General features: G+C 37.9%; 1 long non-coding RNA gene across 1 annotated transcript in view; it reads left to right on the top strand.

Moving 5' to 3' along the window:
• The first annotated feature begins 10,100 nt into the window (after positions 1-10,100).
• LOC108642573 overlaps positions 10,101-17,876 on the top strand; it is a 7,849-nt gene continuing 73 nt past the window's right edge. Inside the window, exons 1-2 of the long non-coding RNA XR_001922654.1 lie at positions 10,101-10,165; positions 10,293-10,432. This is a non-coding gene — a long non-coding RNA (uncharacterized LOC108642573). The remainder of the gene's footprint in view (positions 10,166-10,292; positions 10,433-17,876) is intronic.

Here is a 17,876-nt window from a genome sequence, read left to right as displayed (position 1 = left end):
GTTAATATCCATTGTACCTTATAGATTTTACATTTGAATCTTTCCACAGAAGTCAGTGGCTACACTCACATAGAATTTACGTTGGAGTCAAGAGCAGAGCCTGGCTCTATAAAGATTTTTCTCTCTCATCCCACATGTTACTTTCACTTACAAGAATGACAGTCACGACTATTTATGTTGGAAATTCTACACTTAGGTCTCCTGGAATTCACATGACCCAAATATTTAAACAAGAGGTTTTAATATTTTACAGTCTTTTAAGTATCGGATGGAGTTCAACTTCTTATTGCAATTTGGAATATGAGTTGATCTAATTCCATTGAATAAATTCTCTCAATAACTGGGGATGGGTAATTTAAAATTTGTAAATATTGCTAAAGCTTATATAGTAGTTTACTAACAATTTATTATTTGGAGCTACTATACTTCTTTCCAACAGCAGAAGGAATGGAAGTTACAGTAGATTTCTAAAAGCATGTGTGTATATATATCTATATATATGAACAAAAAAGGTTTTATGACTATGCATATGCATGGTTAGTGTATGTGCATTTGTGCACACAGTAAATGGCACAATACTAATCTGAAAAGTAGAAGGAATAGGAGCAGGATAAAAAACAAGAAGAAAAAAAATAAATAACTATACCATTCACTCTGAGCATTCCACACAGAATTGCATTAGGAAAAACAATAAAAAATGTGCTTTTAATCTGATAATAAAAAAACTAGTAAAATAAAAATGAGATCCATTAATGAAAATAATGGATTTTATCCAAACTAGTTAAGTACTTGGCTTATAATTATTTTTTTTTAGTTGATGATGCAGTAGTTTTAGTTACATACTGGGTTACTAAAGTGCAATTAGTGCCACCACATAATTTTAAGAATAAGATGAATTGATATATACACATACACACACACACACACGTGTATATATATATATATAAAAAATTAAAGTTTCCAGGATGACTGTGGTTCAAAAAAAAAAGAAAAAACTTATCTTTGGATACCATATTAAAAAGAAATTGCTAAGACATTTTGGATGTTTTAAGTCCTGAGGAAATGGGTTAATGGGCCAGTAATGTGATAGTACTACCTAAAGGCAGTTCTGTTTAAGAGATACTTCATTTTTAGTCACAAAATTTGTGATGTTGTTTGTGATTCTGGAATATTTTCAGTTGATAAGTTGAAATTACTTACCTCAGATACAATGGATCAAGATACTATGTTATAAAAATTTATTTATGTACATATTTTCTGTCTTTATTTTTTTCTCATTTTAATCTTCCTTGTATGTTTTTCTCTATTGGTCTGTTGTGTCCTAAAAGAATAGATGTGATTAGAAGTTAAATATAAATTGCATGGATAAATGATTAACTTATTAGAAATCACAATTCACAACTTAATTTATCACATGCCTCCCTAATTTTTCACATGGTGATTACAAATGGGGGTTATATGAAAAAATTGAGACATATAAGATAAATTGCCAAACCATGTGATAAATGTACTTATCATGCACCTTTTGGCAGCTTTACCTCCTCTATGCTCGCTCATCCATCTCTCCTGGGACTTATTCTAATGCTCCAAACCTATGAGCTGAGTCAATAAATCACTGAAATTTTAAAATCACACCCTTCTAGAACTGTTTTATGCCCTTTTTGCCAAATGGAGGTTTGCCTTGGCCAGCTCCAGTCCTGTCAAGTTTCTGTAAAGTGCTGTGGTTGTTCTATGGTCAATAGCTTTTTGATTTTAGGGAATGGTGATTCCTAACATTCCAAAGGGATACAGACTTCGATTTCTCATGCTTCTCCTACAAGATATTTATTATACACATGGAATGAGACATCTCTGTGCGTGCCTACCTCAGAACTACCTCTGTGTGTAAGGAAACCTTTCTTCTGGAGCTCTCTGGATCTTAGTTCAAATTGTAGTTTACGTGCCTGTAACATCATTTGCAGACATTTATCACCAACTGCCTTCTAATGTGTTTTCAGAGACACTTTTCTAACCCCAAATTTCAACTTTTATAAACACACTGGTTATGCAAAATACATTACAAATTATTTGATGTAATACATAAGGTGTATTTTCAATCTTTCCTTGTATGCAAACTGGCAAAAAACTTTGTATGTGTTGCAAAATAACTTAACTGTGGAATGAACTATTCCTAGAAGGTGGGAAAGGTAAGAGGAGAACTCAGTAAGAATAATTAAAACAAAGCATGGATTTGCTATTTTTGACTCTTATTGATATAATTGACTCTTCCAGATATAATACATACTATATATATTCACATCCATTACAGAATAATGTAGTATGTTATTGTTATTATTTATAATGTAAATGCTTATTAATGTGTGCAATTTCATACATTGTGTATGTTTTTAGTATATTTAAGTGTCCTTTAGTATATTGTGTAAATATTATAAGAGTAACTTTTTTTTTTTCTGCAATGGAGAGAGAAATGTTAAAGTTCCTGTGCAACTGGTTAGAGCCGAAGTTTGTCAATTAATTTACATAATCTTTTTTCTGTACAGGGAGAGATCATTCCTTTATTTCTTTGTGTTCTTTGGATAGTGGAACCAGATGAGAGAAATGCTTGTTTTGGTGCTTCCCCGAAGGGAAATACAGATTTTGATGTTGGCAAAGACGACTTCAGCAAATAGTGCACATAAAAAGATAGCATTTCGTGCAAGTTTATAAGGAAAAACCACAGAATAGAATAACTTTTATGAAGAAAGTCTATGCCTTACTTGGTGAATAGGTCCCTGTGCTACCATAATAATGCCCAGTTCTACAACTACAAACACTTATTTGTTCAAAGTGAATATTAACATTGTAATTTACTATCTAATTACAATTTTATAGTAATAACTGAAAATGTGTTGTTAAAAAGCATTGCATTTGCTGCCTTGCACTCCCAGAGTGTTCTTAGTAGAGTTGTGTGTGACTTCTGTCAATCTAAAAACATTACAGAGATTTCATAGAAAGCACTGATGTGGATTTTTCAAAGTTTCACTTGAACCTTTTTATAAAAGAATGTTTTAGAGAGCTTCTCTTAATGGTCCAACATCATAGTCACATTGCAGCTGATGAATAACTTCTGTGAGCTTTAATGGAGGCAGGATTAGCCCTGTGAACAATTGGTTTGCATAGCAAGTTTTAGTCATATAAAAGGCCTTTGCGTTTTATTTCTTAAGGAATGTATTTCACTAATTTGAAAGGTTCCAAAGGAATGGGTTAATCTTGTAAAAGGTTGCTATTTTTGTCAGCTGATCTGAAAGACTTTTCACTTAAAGCTACAGAATTAAAAGCCAATTGAAAAAATGAATGTAGTATTAATACTTAAAAATAAGGCATTAATATAATGTAGTTAGTTGGTAGTGATTATTATTAAACTATGTGATTTTTGTTAGAAAATTATTGCAAAAAGACTGCAAAAATAAGTTTTACTAGTAATGTCATGAGTGTACTTATGAAAAAATGTACTACCTAAATCATAACTTATATCAACAGGAAAATTTTCAGAAAAGGTAAGTTCTATTCATTTCCATTTATTTTAAGTTGATGAAAATATTCATATTTCGATATATTAATGTTATATTGGTATATATATTCTATATTGATATATTAATCTGTGTTAAATTATATTCATAACCATTATTAGCAATTAAAAATAAGATTTGGTAATTATAATATAATTATAGTGCAGATTGAAAAATAGCTGATGAGTTTCAGGGTGTAAAAATCCTGGAGCATCTCAAATAAAAGTATGTGGTACGTGTCAATAGATATCTCTCTCTTTGAAGACTTAACCTAACAAATTATACCGACATGTTTGTTGTAGTAGAGATACTAGCCCTGTAGATTTCTTCACACATGTGGATTGTGTGTGTGAGTACTTAAACATGCCTCTTTAATAAATATATTATAGGTTTGATAGGGCATTTTTCTCTGACAGGCAAAAGAAGGCACAGTTTTCCAACTTAGAACTTCATGTCTTTAATCATAAAACTAAAAATGCTCAGCAGTCAATTATTATTTCACATGCAATATGAAGTATTGTGAGTTCCACTAATGATATCAGATTGCTGCCTGTTAGAGCACCTGGTGATAGGTTTTTCTTTTTTCCCACTGTCTTTGGATAAATACAGTACCAAACCCCAAGCTATTGTGTGCTTTTTACAGGAGAAATTAATCATTTCTTCTTATTATCAATAAGGTTCAAATGTAGATTTCCTTCAAACAGCAGAGTGCTTTTTGCATGACTTTTCCCTTTGAAATCCTCTCTGCTGGTCTTGCTGCTGAGAGAAAGGTGAAGGAGCAGTTGTGACCATCGTTTCCAACCTTCCTGTTGTCATTTATGCCATCACGGAAAGAAGGGCTCCAGAGTTCAGTTGGGAGAAAGCAAGCAGTGTCTTGGGGAATAGCTGATATTTAATTGATTTTGTTGCTTTGCTAAATTGATTGTTTTCTTGCTAAGGAAATGAACAACTGTGCACCATTCTTTATTGTTATCAGCTGATTGTACTTGTTTTACTGCATATTGTGCAGTAGAATGAGTCTGACCTAAAATGAATGCAAACATTAAATGCACACACTCACAATGCAGTGTGCACAAAAGCCTATGAGAATTTGCAGATAACTTTGTCTAGACAAGCAGTTTTTAAGCCATCACAAGATATGGGGGTTCAGCCTCATGAAATTATGCATGGAACAGACTGGGTTTGTTGGAGAGCAAAGCTGGCATCTGTGTAGTGGATAGATGTAAGCTGGTACCATGATCAGTGGAGGCAGATACAGGTGGCACTGGGGTAGGCAAGCAGCTTGAGGGACATTCAGGGGGATTTTCAAGGGACAGCAGGGATTTTTCAATGTAAGTAGAGTACGATTCATTAACCAGAACAAAACCAAGGAAAGTTTCAGTGCCACATGTGGGGAATGAGACTGTATATCCCTGGGGACTGCTATTTGATAATTACTATAAATTCATGGGAAAGGGCTCCCTGAAAAGATAATGTGTGAGAGTCTGCTGGGAATCCTAACTTTTAGGAAATATTAATTCTTTTAGTAGAGAAAAGTTGTGTTTCTCATTTTTCAGAGGGACTTTGTTCCTGTGAAAATCGTGCTGAGACAGCTGCAGTCATCAGAGAGACATCATAACTTTGCTTGTTAAGGTCATCTTCTGTTGAAAGTGTTTTGTCACGGAGTAGAGATGGCTACTTTCACTGCCAAAAAGCCACTTAAAAAGATTGACAAGAGAGATTAAAGAGGATACAGAAATTTTGGAAGATGTTCCTTTAACCTTTTAATATGGTGCCATCTTGGCAGTAGTGAGTCTATGGCAGGATTAGTTAGGGACCAAGCATTTCTGGAATTGTGTTCCTGGTTTTTTTGCCTCTTTCCATTTGAGGTATCAATTAAGAGCAATTTCACCAGAGCAGTAAAGCAAGAGAGTAAACAGTAAATAAGCAACAAGCAAAATTAAAAACAGTAATGAGCCTTATGAATATGGTAGTGTTATAAGGCTTGAAATGCATTTATTTTGGAGATTAGCATGTTCTGGGAAAACTTGATGGCTTTGTGAATGTATTGTCTCATTTTACATTGCAGAAATTCTGTTTATTGGCCCTGGAGGCTGACAAGGACCTGACACCTGTGCCCAAATGTTTTCCGAACCTTGGCAGCGACAGGCACGTTCATTATGCAGCAGAGTTGTGGATCCATGTGTCCTAAGGCAGGGGAGAGCAGCAGACTTTACCCTTGCAGGGAGAAACAGTTGAGTAGCAAAATGAGTGGGGCAGTGGATTTACTAGCATGACCCATCTTCATGAAAACTGGTGCTTCCGTGTCTGTGCACCACTAGTGCCAACCACAAGTTAGGGGAACTTTGCTTTGGTAACTGAATACTGGGTGCAGGAAATCTCATCAGAACTGGGAAACCTCAAGATGTTTAGTTTTTCTATCAGCTAAAGGGATTAATAAATTCATGTTCGTAGTGCCTTTTAGCATGGATCCTAGCTACAAATAGCATTTGCATGTTGGGAAGAGAGTAGGTTTAGATTGCATATTGAGAAGAAATTCTTCCCTGTGAGGGTGGTGAGGCCCTTGCACAGGTCCCTTAGAAACTGTGGCTGCCCCATCCCTGGAAGTGTTCAAGGCCAGGTTGGACAGGGCTTGGAGCAACCTGGTCTACTGGAAGCCGTCTCTGCCATGGCAGGGGATTTGGAATGAGATGATCTTTAAAGTTCCTTCCAACCCAAACCATTCTATGAGTCTGGGATGGAAAAACATTTGTTATTTTTTGAGGGCCCCTAAATAAAGTCTAACAGAGAAAGGTGAAACAGTGAAGATGTATCCTGTGTTAAATAAGGTTTGTGATTATTCTGAATCATCTAAAAAAATAGTTCAGTGAAAACGTATGCAAGATTAAACAGTTGTGCAATCCCCAGGGTTCAGCAAAGGAGACATTAGTGTTTTACCTATTGATAAGTTCAAGGTTGATTACTTTAGGAAAATGTCAGTTTTTCATTAAAAAAGCATTTTACATAAGTGAAAATCCTGGTCTCTAATGTCACTTCCATGGTTTCTGTGTGGCCATATCTACAATAAGGATAGAATTTCATTAAAGCAAGGCCTGAAGCATACACAGGTGGATTTTATTTTTAAATAGGACTATCTATATAGATTATAAGAGGAAACTTTTGTGAATGTGGTATTTCAGAAGCACTGGTAAGCAATTAGGATCATCCATTTAGTGAATTTTGGTGGTCAGAAAGGCATTAGCTAGGATCAGGTTTTCTCATTCATCATACCCTGTTACTTATGGATAAACAAGGTGATACGGTGTCTTGCTAATTCTCAGATATCATTATATAATATAATTGTGTTCTTCAGAGGCTGTTGAAGGCCATTTCCAATTACCATTGTATATAGGAAACATTGGTTTTAAAACAGCGAGGTTAAGTGTGACACAGCAAACACAAAGCAATCAGGTCATTGGGGGGTGTGCTGTGTTGGGAGAACGGTTGTTTCTGTGTGTGTGCACTGCAGGAGAGAGCAATTTTGTGTATTGAAAGCTTGAACTGACCGTGACAGTAAGAAAGGTATTTGGCTTTTTTGAAGACAGAATTCTAGATGCCAAGATCACTGGGTTCATGCTACTACCCAGATGAGTTTGGGAGTGTGCCAAGAAACTAAAAGGAGCTGATAAACCCCAGAAAAGTTGTAAATCAAAAGCTAGAAAGCTTTCGAAAAATTTAAAAAGCGGGATATACATAGACATGATCATATAATTCTGAAAAAGAGCTTTGATTGCCTCATGGAGATTTTTATATGCCAGCATATCAATGGTCAGACTCTGAGAGCTTTGCACTTTCTAATGAGTATCCCAGTAGTTTGTGTGTTTCTATGAATATTATCTCTCTCTCAAATGATGAGCTTAAAACCTTAACTTTGCTGGGGTTTTATGTGTATCCTTTAATCTGGACTCTGTATTGGTGGGATTATTCCCACGAATGAGGTTTTGCAGGCTTGGTCCCAACATTTATGTGACGGATTATATTGACGCATTTGCTACATCATTGGTCAAAATGAATTCAGCTGTGTTTGTGCACATGGTGCTGTGTCAGCTAGAACTCCCTTTCTCAGGAGATTGTCCAGGAAAGAACATGAATTAAATGCTGCACAATTCTTCTGTACCAAAGAAACCAAAGGCAAATCTCAGATCTTCTCTTCCGCTGCTTCAAACTTCGTTCAGAAGCATGACCTAATTGTTCTCCAACTATTGCTTGAAAAGCAAGAGCCCCAAATGCCACTCAGCTGTCAGTTCTAGAAACACAAAAACTCTTGCTGAATCTTTGGGGAAAAGAGAATGAAAAACTTCTTATAGGCTTTCTGTGCATCTTGAATGTGTGTTTTTAAACTGTTTCCCTTTACTCTTCTTTCTCCTTTCTTCTGTTTTAATGCCGTAAGATAATATAATGTCCATTGCTTATCATATTTCTGGCCTTTCCTATTTCTTTTCTTCTCTGAGTTTAGTGTGAGCTCTTACTTGGCATTATGAGCATGTGTATAATTAATTTTAAAAAACTTTTTCAATTCTACTGATATCAAAAGTACTATTAGTATGCAATTAGTATGCCCATACCTAAGCATCTGGCTGAGTTGTAGCTTTATGCATTCAGAAATATGGATGTTCTTACAAAATCCATGGATTTCAATCCGTATCAGTTGAACTGTTCCCATTTTCAGTAATGAGATTTTGAAAAGACTCTGTATAAAAAAAAGTTTTAAGCTACTTGTACAATGGCCAACTTCAGAAAGCACCTGAAAAAATGTTTGCACACTGGGAAATTAATGCTACTAAAGAGCAATTCAGACCTGAAAACTATGGCAGATACCACAGCAGTCATCACAATTTGCATGCCATGAACTTTTAATGACTCTGTGCTTCTAATTTATCAGTCGTTCTCTGGCATAGAAATCAGTTAAATAAGTACAAGGTTTATTATTACATGCAGAAAACTACATTAAAAGAAAACCTTACAGCTGCAAAGTTAGTAAATACCTAATTAAGTTAAGAATTAAGTTAGCAGCCTTAATTCATCTCCGTTGTCTGTACTTACAGTGCTACACCCTGTTTCTCCTTGGCATGCAATCCTGGAGCCAGCCAAGAAGTTGAGGACCTGACAAGAGCAGGTAGATCAGCTGCTGGATCAGAGGCACAGCCACTGCAATGCTGGTAAGTGGCTTTTCCTGGGAGTTAGGGAGCAGGTGGATGAAGAGATTAAGTGGCCAAAGCTGCAATCCAGGGCTCTGCATGGGATCTCTGTCCTTTGGGGCTCGGGGAGGAAGGACGAAGAACAAGGACCCTGCTGAGCCATCCCTTGCTGCGTCACTTTGTCCTCACACCCAGCAACTCGTTTGCTTCCCAGGCCCTGGGAACTGCTGCTGTGCTGCTCCTGCACTGCTGAGGGCATCCACCAAGGCTGCTGCTGCTTGAGGAACACCTCAACCAACTGGGAGTGTGATGGCTGTGCTGGCCAGGGCATGAGTGAGAGGCAAATTACCTGGCTGCCCAGGGCTGGGGCCAGGGTCCAGGCTGGGCCTGGCAGCAGGGGCTTAGACTTGGCTTGCTCAAGGAGGGCTGTGGGCACCATGATGGCATCTCCTGCCATGGGCCTTGGTGACCATGCTGCTGACCTTCCTGCCTCTTCCTGCTGCCTCCAGTGACAATTTAGAGCTTGTCAGCCCCAACACTGCCAGCCAGCTGGCATCAGAGCTGTCGCATGGCTCCCTGGTGCCTAAAAGCCGCAGCGGCTCCTGCCACCCTGGGCCCAGTCCAGGTTCAGCACCGACCAGGGAAACAACAGCTGGCACAAAACTCAGCCAGCCTGAAAAATACCACAGGATCAACCATGTGCCAACCCGGAATGTTGAAAGCAGCAGCCCCAGCACTGTCAGTCAGTCAGTGTCGGGGCTCTCCCATGGCACAGTTATACTGGGAAAGAGTTTGAATCTTTGGTCTCGTGCTCAGCTTTCACCATTCCCTGTAATGCTTCCTGCATCCGCTCCTGTCCCTATAAAATGAACAGCCAGTCTCTCTTTTAGGAGAGAAAGGCAGAAGAATCTCCTCAGGACACAGGTGCAAACACCATGTCCCTGACAGTCCCAGCCCTGTTGGGCAGTGGTGGCTGCTGTAGCCCTGTGCTCGCTCAGTGCTTCCTGCCCAAACTCACTACAAGGGTGGCCTGCGAGTTTCTTGCTGGGTTCTGTGCTTTTGGTTTGTGTGAAGTCAATGTGCCTGGTTGGAGTGTGGCCTCATGCCTTAATTGGTGGTGTCGTTTGTATGCTCTGGGAAGATTTTGAGCTGTTGGGCAGGTGGGACTGAGAGCACGGAAGGCACCTGGTTTTGGAGTCTCGTGTGATTTTGTTCATGCAAGGACACTGACTCCTTTTTTTCCATTCTAGCTGTTTATTGGAGTACTCTTACCACATTTTATCTCATCTAATTCCCTCTCCCCGTCTCTGTAGTAATCCAGTTTTAATGTCCTTTTTTTCTCCACAGCAACTTGCCTGACCTTGGCATTGTTTCCAAACATTTAAAGACAAAAGAGGAAGTGACCAAGCACATACTGAAGTTCATGGTAGCAGGACAAAGGTGATGCTCATACTGGAACTGGGAAGGATCTGCCCGGATCCAAGGAAAAATAAGTTTACTTAGATGATAATTAAGTTTCAGAACAGGTTCAAAGTTGTGCACTCACCAGTTTTTGGACCTTTTCAAGATCCAAGTGGACAAAGTCATGAGAAATCTGATCCGAATTCTGGGCTGACCCTGCTTTGAGCAAGAGACTGGACTATAGAGCCAGCCTGAGAGATCCCACAACTCTCTGAGGGCATTGCCAGACCTCTGTTCTACAGCTCTGTAAGTTGCTACTAAGTATTGGAGAATTGTTTTGTTATGGTTTGGGGTTTTCTTTTTTGGACTTGCCTAATCTAATTTATTGAAGAGGGTTGTCCCTCAGATTCTTACCTTTGTTATTCTCCCTCTTTTATAATTTCAGCTTCCCTCCCTGCTTCTGTTTTTTACACTTTTGCCCTCAAGTTTGGGAATACAAAAGCCTTTAAAGGAATGAGTTACTAGAATTTAGTAACCCTGGCAAACTATCCGGTATTCTCTTTGATACATTTTTGAATTGAACTGTTTTGGCTGAGACTTTCAGAAAATAGTAATAATAATCTGGAGGCAAACACTCAGGAGAGAAAATTGTATCCTGATCTATTGTAGTTCCTTAAAGGGCAAATGAAAACTGTGTTATAATTAGAAGTAGGAACAGCTTCATCTCTGATAAAGCTGGGGGGTTTCAACTATGATCTAAATCAATAAGAGATTCCTAGTAAAATGAAAAGGAAAATGTTTTTTTAATCAGAGGCATTAAAGAGATGTACTGCTAAACTTTCCCTGGAAAAATGGTTTGTGTATGTGTGCTTCTCTACACTCATGGACATGCAGGTACCTACCTGGAGAAGCATGAGGGAAAGCTTCCCTCCCCTCTTAAATGTAACATGTAATTAAGGAAGCAAACTTAGTGTTTCAAATAAATATTTAGATATAGATATAAATATTTCAAATGAGATATGAAGTTAATTGTAAGGGCTTTGTGTAATACAGTCAAGGATTTTGACTTAATCTAGCAGTTTGAAATATATTTTTATAATAATTATTAAGAATATTGGGATGGCACAGTCCTTTATATTATACTTGTAAGAGATTAATTTGACTCATCTTAATGTTAGAGAATTTAGCTAGCAATTTTAAAAATGCTAAATGAAGTGCAAAGGCATTGCAAATATTTTTAAAATTATGTTTTTTAAGCAATTTCAGTTTTCCTCGAATAACATTTTTCAGTATATTAATATTATATGCAATATAAAATGAATTATTGAGTTAGGTCCACACATTATTGATTACTATCCATCCTTGCAACTATTTATAGCATATACTTTTTTCATGTCTCAAATGTGTTTAAATTTTCCCTGGAGCTCAGTATCATTGATATTTTTAGTAATACTACTGTACAACTCACATTCAGTAAAACTTCACCTATTTATAAAGAGCTCAAAACCACTAAGTATTGTAGAAAAAGTCTTTTGCTTTTCTCTGATTGGGATTTGGGTGTTAAATCTCACTTTGAAGTCTTGTTCCGTGGTAAGGGAATCTAAACCTGTTGCTGAAGTTTTCATTAGTTTTATAAGGAGAGGATTGTTTTGACAGAGACTCTGAAAAACTGAGTGGGTGAATTGGAGGGCAGGAGAGTCACCGAAAATGTCTTCAGTGAATAGACATGTAAAATTCCATGTGTTACAAACAGGGCTGGTACTGGGCTGTCCTGGGAGAGAGAATGTCAGGGAAAAAATGGTTGTAAAGCTCACTGCCAGTGGTATGGGTAAAATAACATAATAATGAAGAAAGAGTCAGAATCAGCAGGTGCTGGTGGTGCCTTCCCCTCACGTCACCTCCGTCGCCCTGGGCCCGGCCAGACAGTGGCTTATTGCCACCAAATTATTTCCACCCTGAGTATCCAGGGCTGAAGGGTTTCCATGATGGAGCAAAAACAGCAGGGAGGGCATTCCATGCACCAGTCCAGGCTGGGGACTGAGCTGCTAGGAAGCAGCTCTGTGGAGAAGGACCTGGGGGTGCTGGTGGGGAAGCCGGTGTCCCTGACCAGCAGTGAGTCCTGGGGGACAAGGCGAGGGCATCCGGAGGTGTGTGAGGAAGGGCACTGCCTGCAGGTCAGGGAAGGGATTCTGCCCCTCTCCTCAGCCCTCAGTCCAGTTCTGGGCTGAGGAGCTGGGCCTATTTAACCCGGAGAAGAGAAGACTCAGAGGGGACCTCATCCCCTCTGTCAGTGTCTGCAGGAGGTGCCGGGGAGGGACCAGGCTCTGCTCGAGGGTGCCCAGCAGTGGGACACGAGGCAATGGGCAGAAACTGGGACGCAGGAAGTTCCACATGAATATGAGGAAAAACTTCTTTACTTTCATAGTGACTGAGCATCGAAACAGGCTACCCAGAGAGGCTGTGGTCTCCCTCACTGGAGATACTCAGAGCCCACCTGGACACAGTCCTGTGCAATGTGCTTTAGGAAGACCCCGCTTGAGCAGGGAGGTTGGACCAGATGACCCACTGTGATCCCTTCCAACCTGACCCGTTCTGTGATCAGGAGAGGATACACAACCAAAAGCCATTTTAGTTGTGTGACCTGTTCTTTATGTCTTTTGAAAATAGAATGTGCTGCTTCCTTGTCTTTTCCCTCTAGAACTCAGAGGCATTTCTTCATAGTAGCTCTGTATTTAGGCAGCTACCTCATCATTATTCATCTAAGTCATCAAAATCATAAAAAGGACTAAAAACCCTGATATGTTATAAATAAAATATGGGAAGGAGGACAGTGATAAAATACGAGTTCATATATTTGAGGGAATACCCACCCAAAAGCTCTTACATGGCAGTTGTAATGTTTTCTTATTGTTTGAATATTGCAATCAAAGAATAAAATGCAATACGATCAATAGTTAGAGCTGAAATCTTATAGATGTGTGACAATATATGTACTCAGTCTTCATTCAAAATTCACACAGTTTGTATTTCCTCCACTGTAATTGCCTCTGTAGTGTGGCTTTCAATAGCTGTAAATTAACTCTGTCATAATTACTTTCTTTTTTTTTTTCCTCTTGAATATTTCTATCCTTGCTGTAAATTGTATTTCTGTTACTTCCAGTATTGATATAATGATGTGTCCACTAAGACAGCACAGTATCTGGACATGTATATATCTTTTTGGAATAGTTTTCTTTCACCCTCCCCCATTTTATTGGTACACTTGATTTCTCTTGGCTCTGAGCCCAGTTTGGTTTAATTTTTGTTTATTCTGTACAGGATTCCAGACTGCTTTGAGATGGGCACTGTATAAATTAATAAATAAATTCAGTATATGCTTGCTTTTAGTGGTTTGCTTGGCACATCTGTTTTTCAGAGGTTTCTAAATCTTCATGATCTGCAGAAGATATCTTTAGTTACATACGATTAGGGAGAGTATCATATTTTTAACATGTACAGGGTTTCCCATTAAAAAGTCATCATTTACTAACAGTTACACTGCTCTGGCATATTGGATGCTGCAGTATGTCTCAACAGTTGGAAAGTAGAATAATGGTTCTATTTAAGACAATATGGGTATCTTAACTATGGTATATACTTGTGTTTTTGATGCTGAAAACTTGTTTTGTACTCAGAATGTTTTTAAGGATTTGTTGTTGTTTTTTTTTTAATAGTCTTTGCATACATAAATATAAATGTTGCATCCTTTTGAAAATACTGACATCCCTTCAGTATTGCAGAAGCTTTCACGAGCAGAACTGTAACAAAACATTGTTCAACACATTGCTTATAGCCAGTTGCATTGCTTTGGCATAACCAAAATTATTTTAATGGAAAACTAGGGGCATTTCCCATTAAAAATTGCTGATTTTCATGATTATTTATGTCAAGGTATCAAAAAGCTTTTTCAAGAAATATTCAGCAAACATTGTGGCACTAAATTAAGCCATAAGTAGCTCAGAAAAGAGAAGAGACTGCCACTGAGCCAGGCAGCAGTTAGAGAGCAATGGCAGAGTTGGTTCTGCAGGAGAGCTGGAGATTTGAGTTGTGCAGAGATCTAAAGCTGAGGTCAAAGAAAACGTTTGTGAGGAAAGGGAAAAACCCTCATTTACTGAAGTGTATAAGTCTCAGGGGTTTCCCTTCTCATACTGAAGCCAGCATCATAAACTGCACTGCTCACAGAGCACCACATTCTTCCAGTGATGTAAATGGAACGAATAAGTCCTATTTATGACTTGTGGGTTACAATTTTTATTGCAATACTTGAAGTGAAGGTGGAGAGAAAGGGAGGCACAGGGAGAAGGGTGGTGTGCAGATCAACATATACCAAATGAGCACTAAGGTAAGGATATCTCAGGTATCTTTTGTGGGAGATCAAATGGCATATTTTTTAAAGAATCTAATTAGACAGGTGAAGAACATCCTTTGGAGGCAATGTGGTAGGCAGAGGCATACTTGTGAATCCAGTGGACATTAGAGTCTGACTGGAGCACTGAGTTTATCAGCACTGTGAAGAGTCAGTGCTTTTAGGCAGGCCCACATAAGGAGCAATCTGTGAAAGAACTATTGATGGCTATGAGGATGGCAATCATAGCCATAAACAATGGGATTAGGTGCTAACTGAGTTTAGATTCTGAAGGATCTCAATTTTGTGTTAGTGCTTTCCTCCTATCTAAGGCGGCATATGGGTTTAACCTGAAGTCTTTAAACAGCCTCTTGGTAGTCTAGACAAGCCTTTCCAGATGTGCAGTTAGTTCCTGGGTAAGAAAACACAGATAATTTCAACAAAATCTGTGCATCTGAATCTTCACAAATATGTTCATCAGCAGTGTTTTGAGATAAGACGTTATAGATAAAATAAAAAGGGAAAATGTGTGGAAAATAAGTTCCTATTTACAAAATACACATGGTTAAAAAAAGGGAGAGAAAGAAAGGGACAGAATCATGTGTCTGGATACACCAGCACATATTAAAAAGCAGTGGTGCTGTGCACCTTAAATAAAGCCACATAAACCAACCTAAAACCTCCTCCATTTGCGGAGGGAATACATGGAAATATTTCTTTAAAAACCTATTTGAAATTTAAACATTTTCTGTCACCACGACCGTAAGTAACCCAGTCCATTGCCACAGGGATGCTCAAGAGTCAGAAACATGGTGATGGAACAGAAGAAAAGGGACAATAATGGGAGCAGATTTAAAATGGTGCAGGCAGGCAACTCTTTGAGTGGCAATGTTTCCCATTTCTTTCCTAAGCACATCCACACTTAGTTTCCGAGAAAGCAGGAAGGACACTTAGGCAAATTGCCAACCAGATGGTGCAATCGAAGAGGAGGAATGCATTCAGAAGGGCAGTATAACACAGAATTAAAAAATCCTATCATTTGGTTTTCTGCTACAATACAGGACAAAATTCACATGGAAATAAAAAATGTTAACTATACACTCATGGCTTCTAGTCATCTTTCTGTCTTGGCTTCAGAAAAACTTCCACCTTTGAGCTCTACTGTGATATTCCCCACTCTGAAGTAATTTAATGCGTTCCAATTTTATGTTTCTTGCAGATTTTTTCAAAACTGCCTTATTATTGCCTAAATATGTTTCTGCCAATATACAAAATTTCACTATGATAGAAGGATGAAGCCGATTTTGAGGACTTGTATAGTTCTTGCTCTTGTATATGATGAAGAAAAGAAAGTAATACTTGCTTTCTAGACTTCTATATAATCAGTAGATAAGATAATATCAGTGTGGAATTAGTGGCAGACCAAGGAATTATACTGTTTTTCATATTTCATGTACTTTCTAGTTTATTACTGAAACTACCTGGTATGTTTGCATTTTGTCTTTGGAATAATTTTATATTCTTTTTTACTTAAAATGTGTTTTTATTTCACTTACAATGTATTTTTATTTATATCGTAATTTGGCTCTTTTCAAAACCAGACTGAGTGTGTATTGCATATATTATGCACATATAGAAATACAGATTCTCACCCTGCTCCTCTGACTTGCTTTTAAATTTCAGAAGATACATATAGAAATGTGTGAAGTTTTCTAGCGAGAATATTTGATAGTTATTTTAATGTAATTTTTGCTTATTAGTAGCATAGTTTTGATTACGTGATTGGATGCAACAATTTCATGTCGATACATAATCAGAACTTGACAAATCTAGTCATAATTGAAGAGAGGAAGCCATATCCTGGCAAAAATGTAGGAGCCAACCATCTGTCCTGAAGATTGTCAGCCTTTTTGTTATGTATTTTATGTCTATATCTTAATATTCTATAAATACATATTTGGAATATCTATCCTCTACCTTTAATCTTGTGAATGGCTCCAAATGAGATTCAGCTACAGCATGTTAGCATTACCTTCATGAATCTTAACAAGAGCTGCCTCCTTCTTTCTCTGTCCAGCCTTACTTGGTCTTCATGTAGTGCTCTTGACAAACAAATGCTTGTGATCTACGAATGAAAAGAAAACGAAGAGTGTTATGAATTATAATAATTTTTTATTATTTTAAAAATTTAATTATGGGAGCCCTTCTTTGTGATTTCATTACTTGGATTATAGAAAGCCATGTTGCCATTTTTGTTTCTTCAGCTTCCTGAATTCTGAATCTATTTATTTATCCTGCAGATTTTTTTTTTCAGTAGTTAAAATCCAGTCTGGTTTGTGAGAAACCAAATGTGATCTTCATTCTTTCCTTCTTGGAAATCCCTTCCAGTTATAAAGATTTTACAGGTGATTTTTGACATTGATGGGCATAGAACAAGCTCTGTTGTATTCAGATTACATTCTCTGTAGCACATGTATAACCTTATTTTTCTCCCAGGTGGTCTGAAGAATATTTGAGATTTTACCTGTAATACAAGGTTGGACAACCAGAGACAATGCTGCATTCAGCTGGTAGAACTGCCTTACTGATAGAGTCACTGTCAGGGCTTTTTGTGAAATTCACATTATTTCTGGTGTTTTTATCTGCTGGTGGAAGAAACTAAAATCCAGAAAAGGGAAATGGAGATATAAACCACTCGGTGACAGTTTCCAATCAGTTTGAGTTCCTCTAATCTTTTGAGTTCTTAAGTTAAATCAGCCATTGCTTGAGATTTTTTGTGTTTGTCTGAAGAGGCCAGGGGCTTATTTTTAATTGCATCAAGGTCCCCAAAGGTTTTGTCTTTGTCCATGGTAAGTAGTTTTATCTCCACTTTATCTAGGTAAGAGCGAACTTCACGCTCACCAAGCTTTTCTGGGAGAGTCAACTACTTTTGAGCTACTGTTGTTTGCTAGAGAAAATACCAAAAGAACTAGCTGACAACTCATCTGTGGACAAATAGGAGAGATTGTTGTCATGCTCTATGTGAAAAGGGTAATAATGTCTTGAAAGCCAAGCTAGACAGTTGAAAATCATAAATATCAGGCAGTGTCTTGTAATGGGACCAGAAGTATTGCAGATATGGTGTTGACATCGTCAGTGTTGGTAGTTGTTAGGGGGACAGCTGGGCACAATGTACTTTTGTGAAATAACAGAAGTTTAGGAATTCCAATTCCACTGACTTCAGGGGAAAAAAAAGAAAAAAAACACCCAAGCTGAATTAGGAATTATTAGGAGAGAAATAGAAGACAAATTGGAAAACATGACTGTCTGTGTAGAGCTGTGGTACAATCTACTTCTTCAGTGCTCTGAGTAATTCTCATGCTCCCA

The sequence above is a fragment of the Manacus vitellinus genome, unplaced genomic scaffold (assembly GCF_001715985.3).
Source record: "Manacus vitellinus isolate BGI_N305 unplaced genomic scaffold, ASM171598v3 scaffold_10_pilon, whole genome shotgun sequence".
Lineage (NCBI taxonomy): Eukaryota > Metazoa > Chordata > Aves > Passeriformes > Pipridae > Manacus > Manacus vitellinus.
This window is presented reverse-complemented; position numbering and strand designations above follow the sequence as displayed.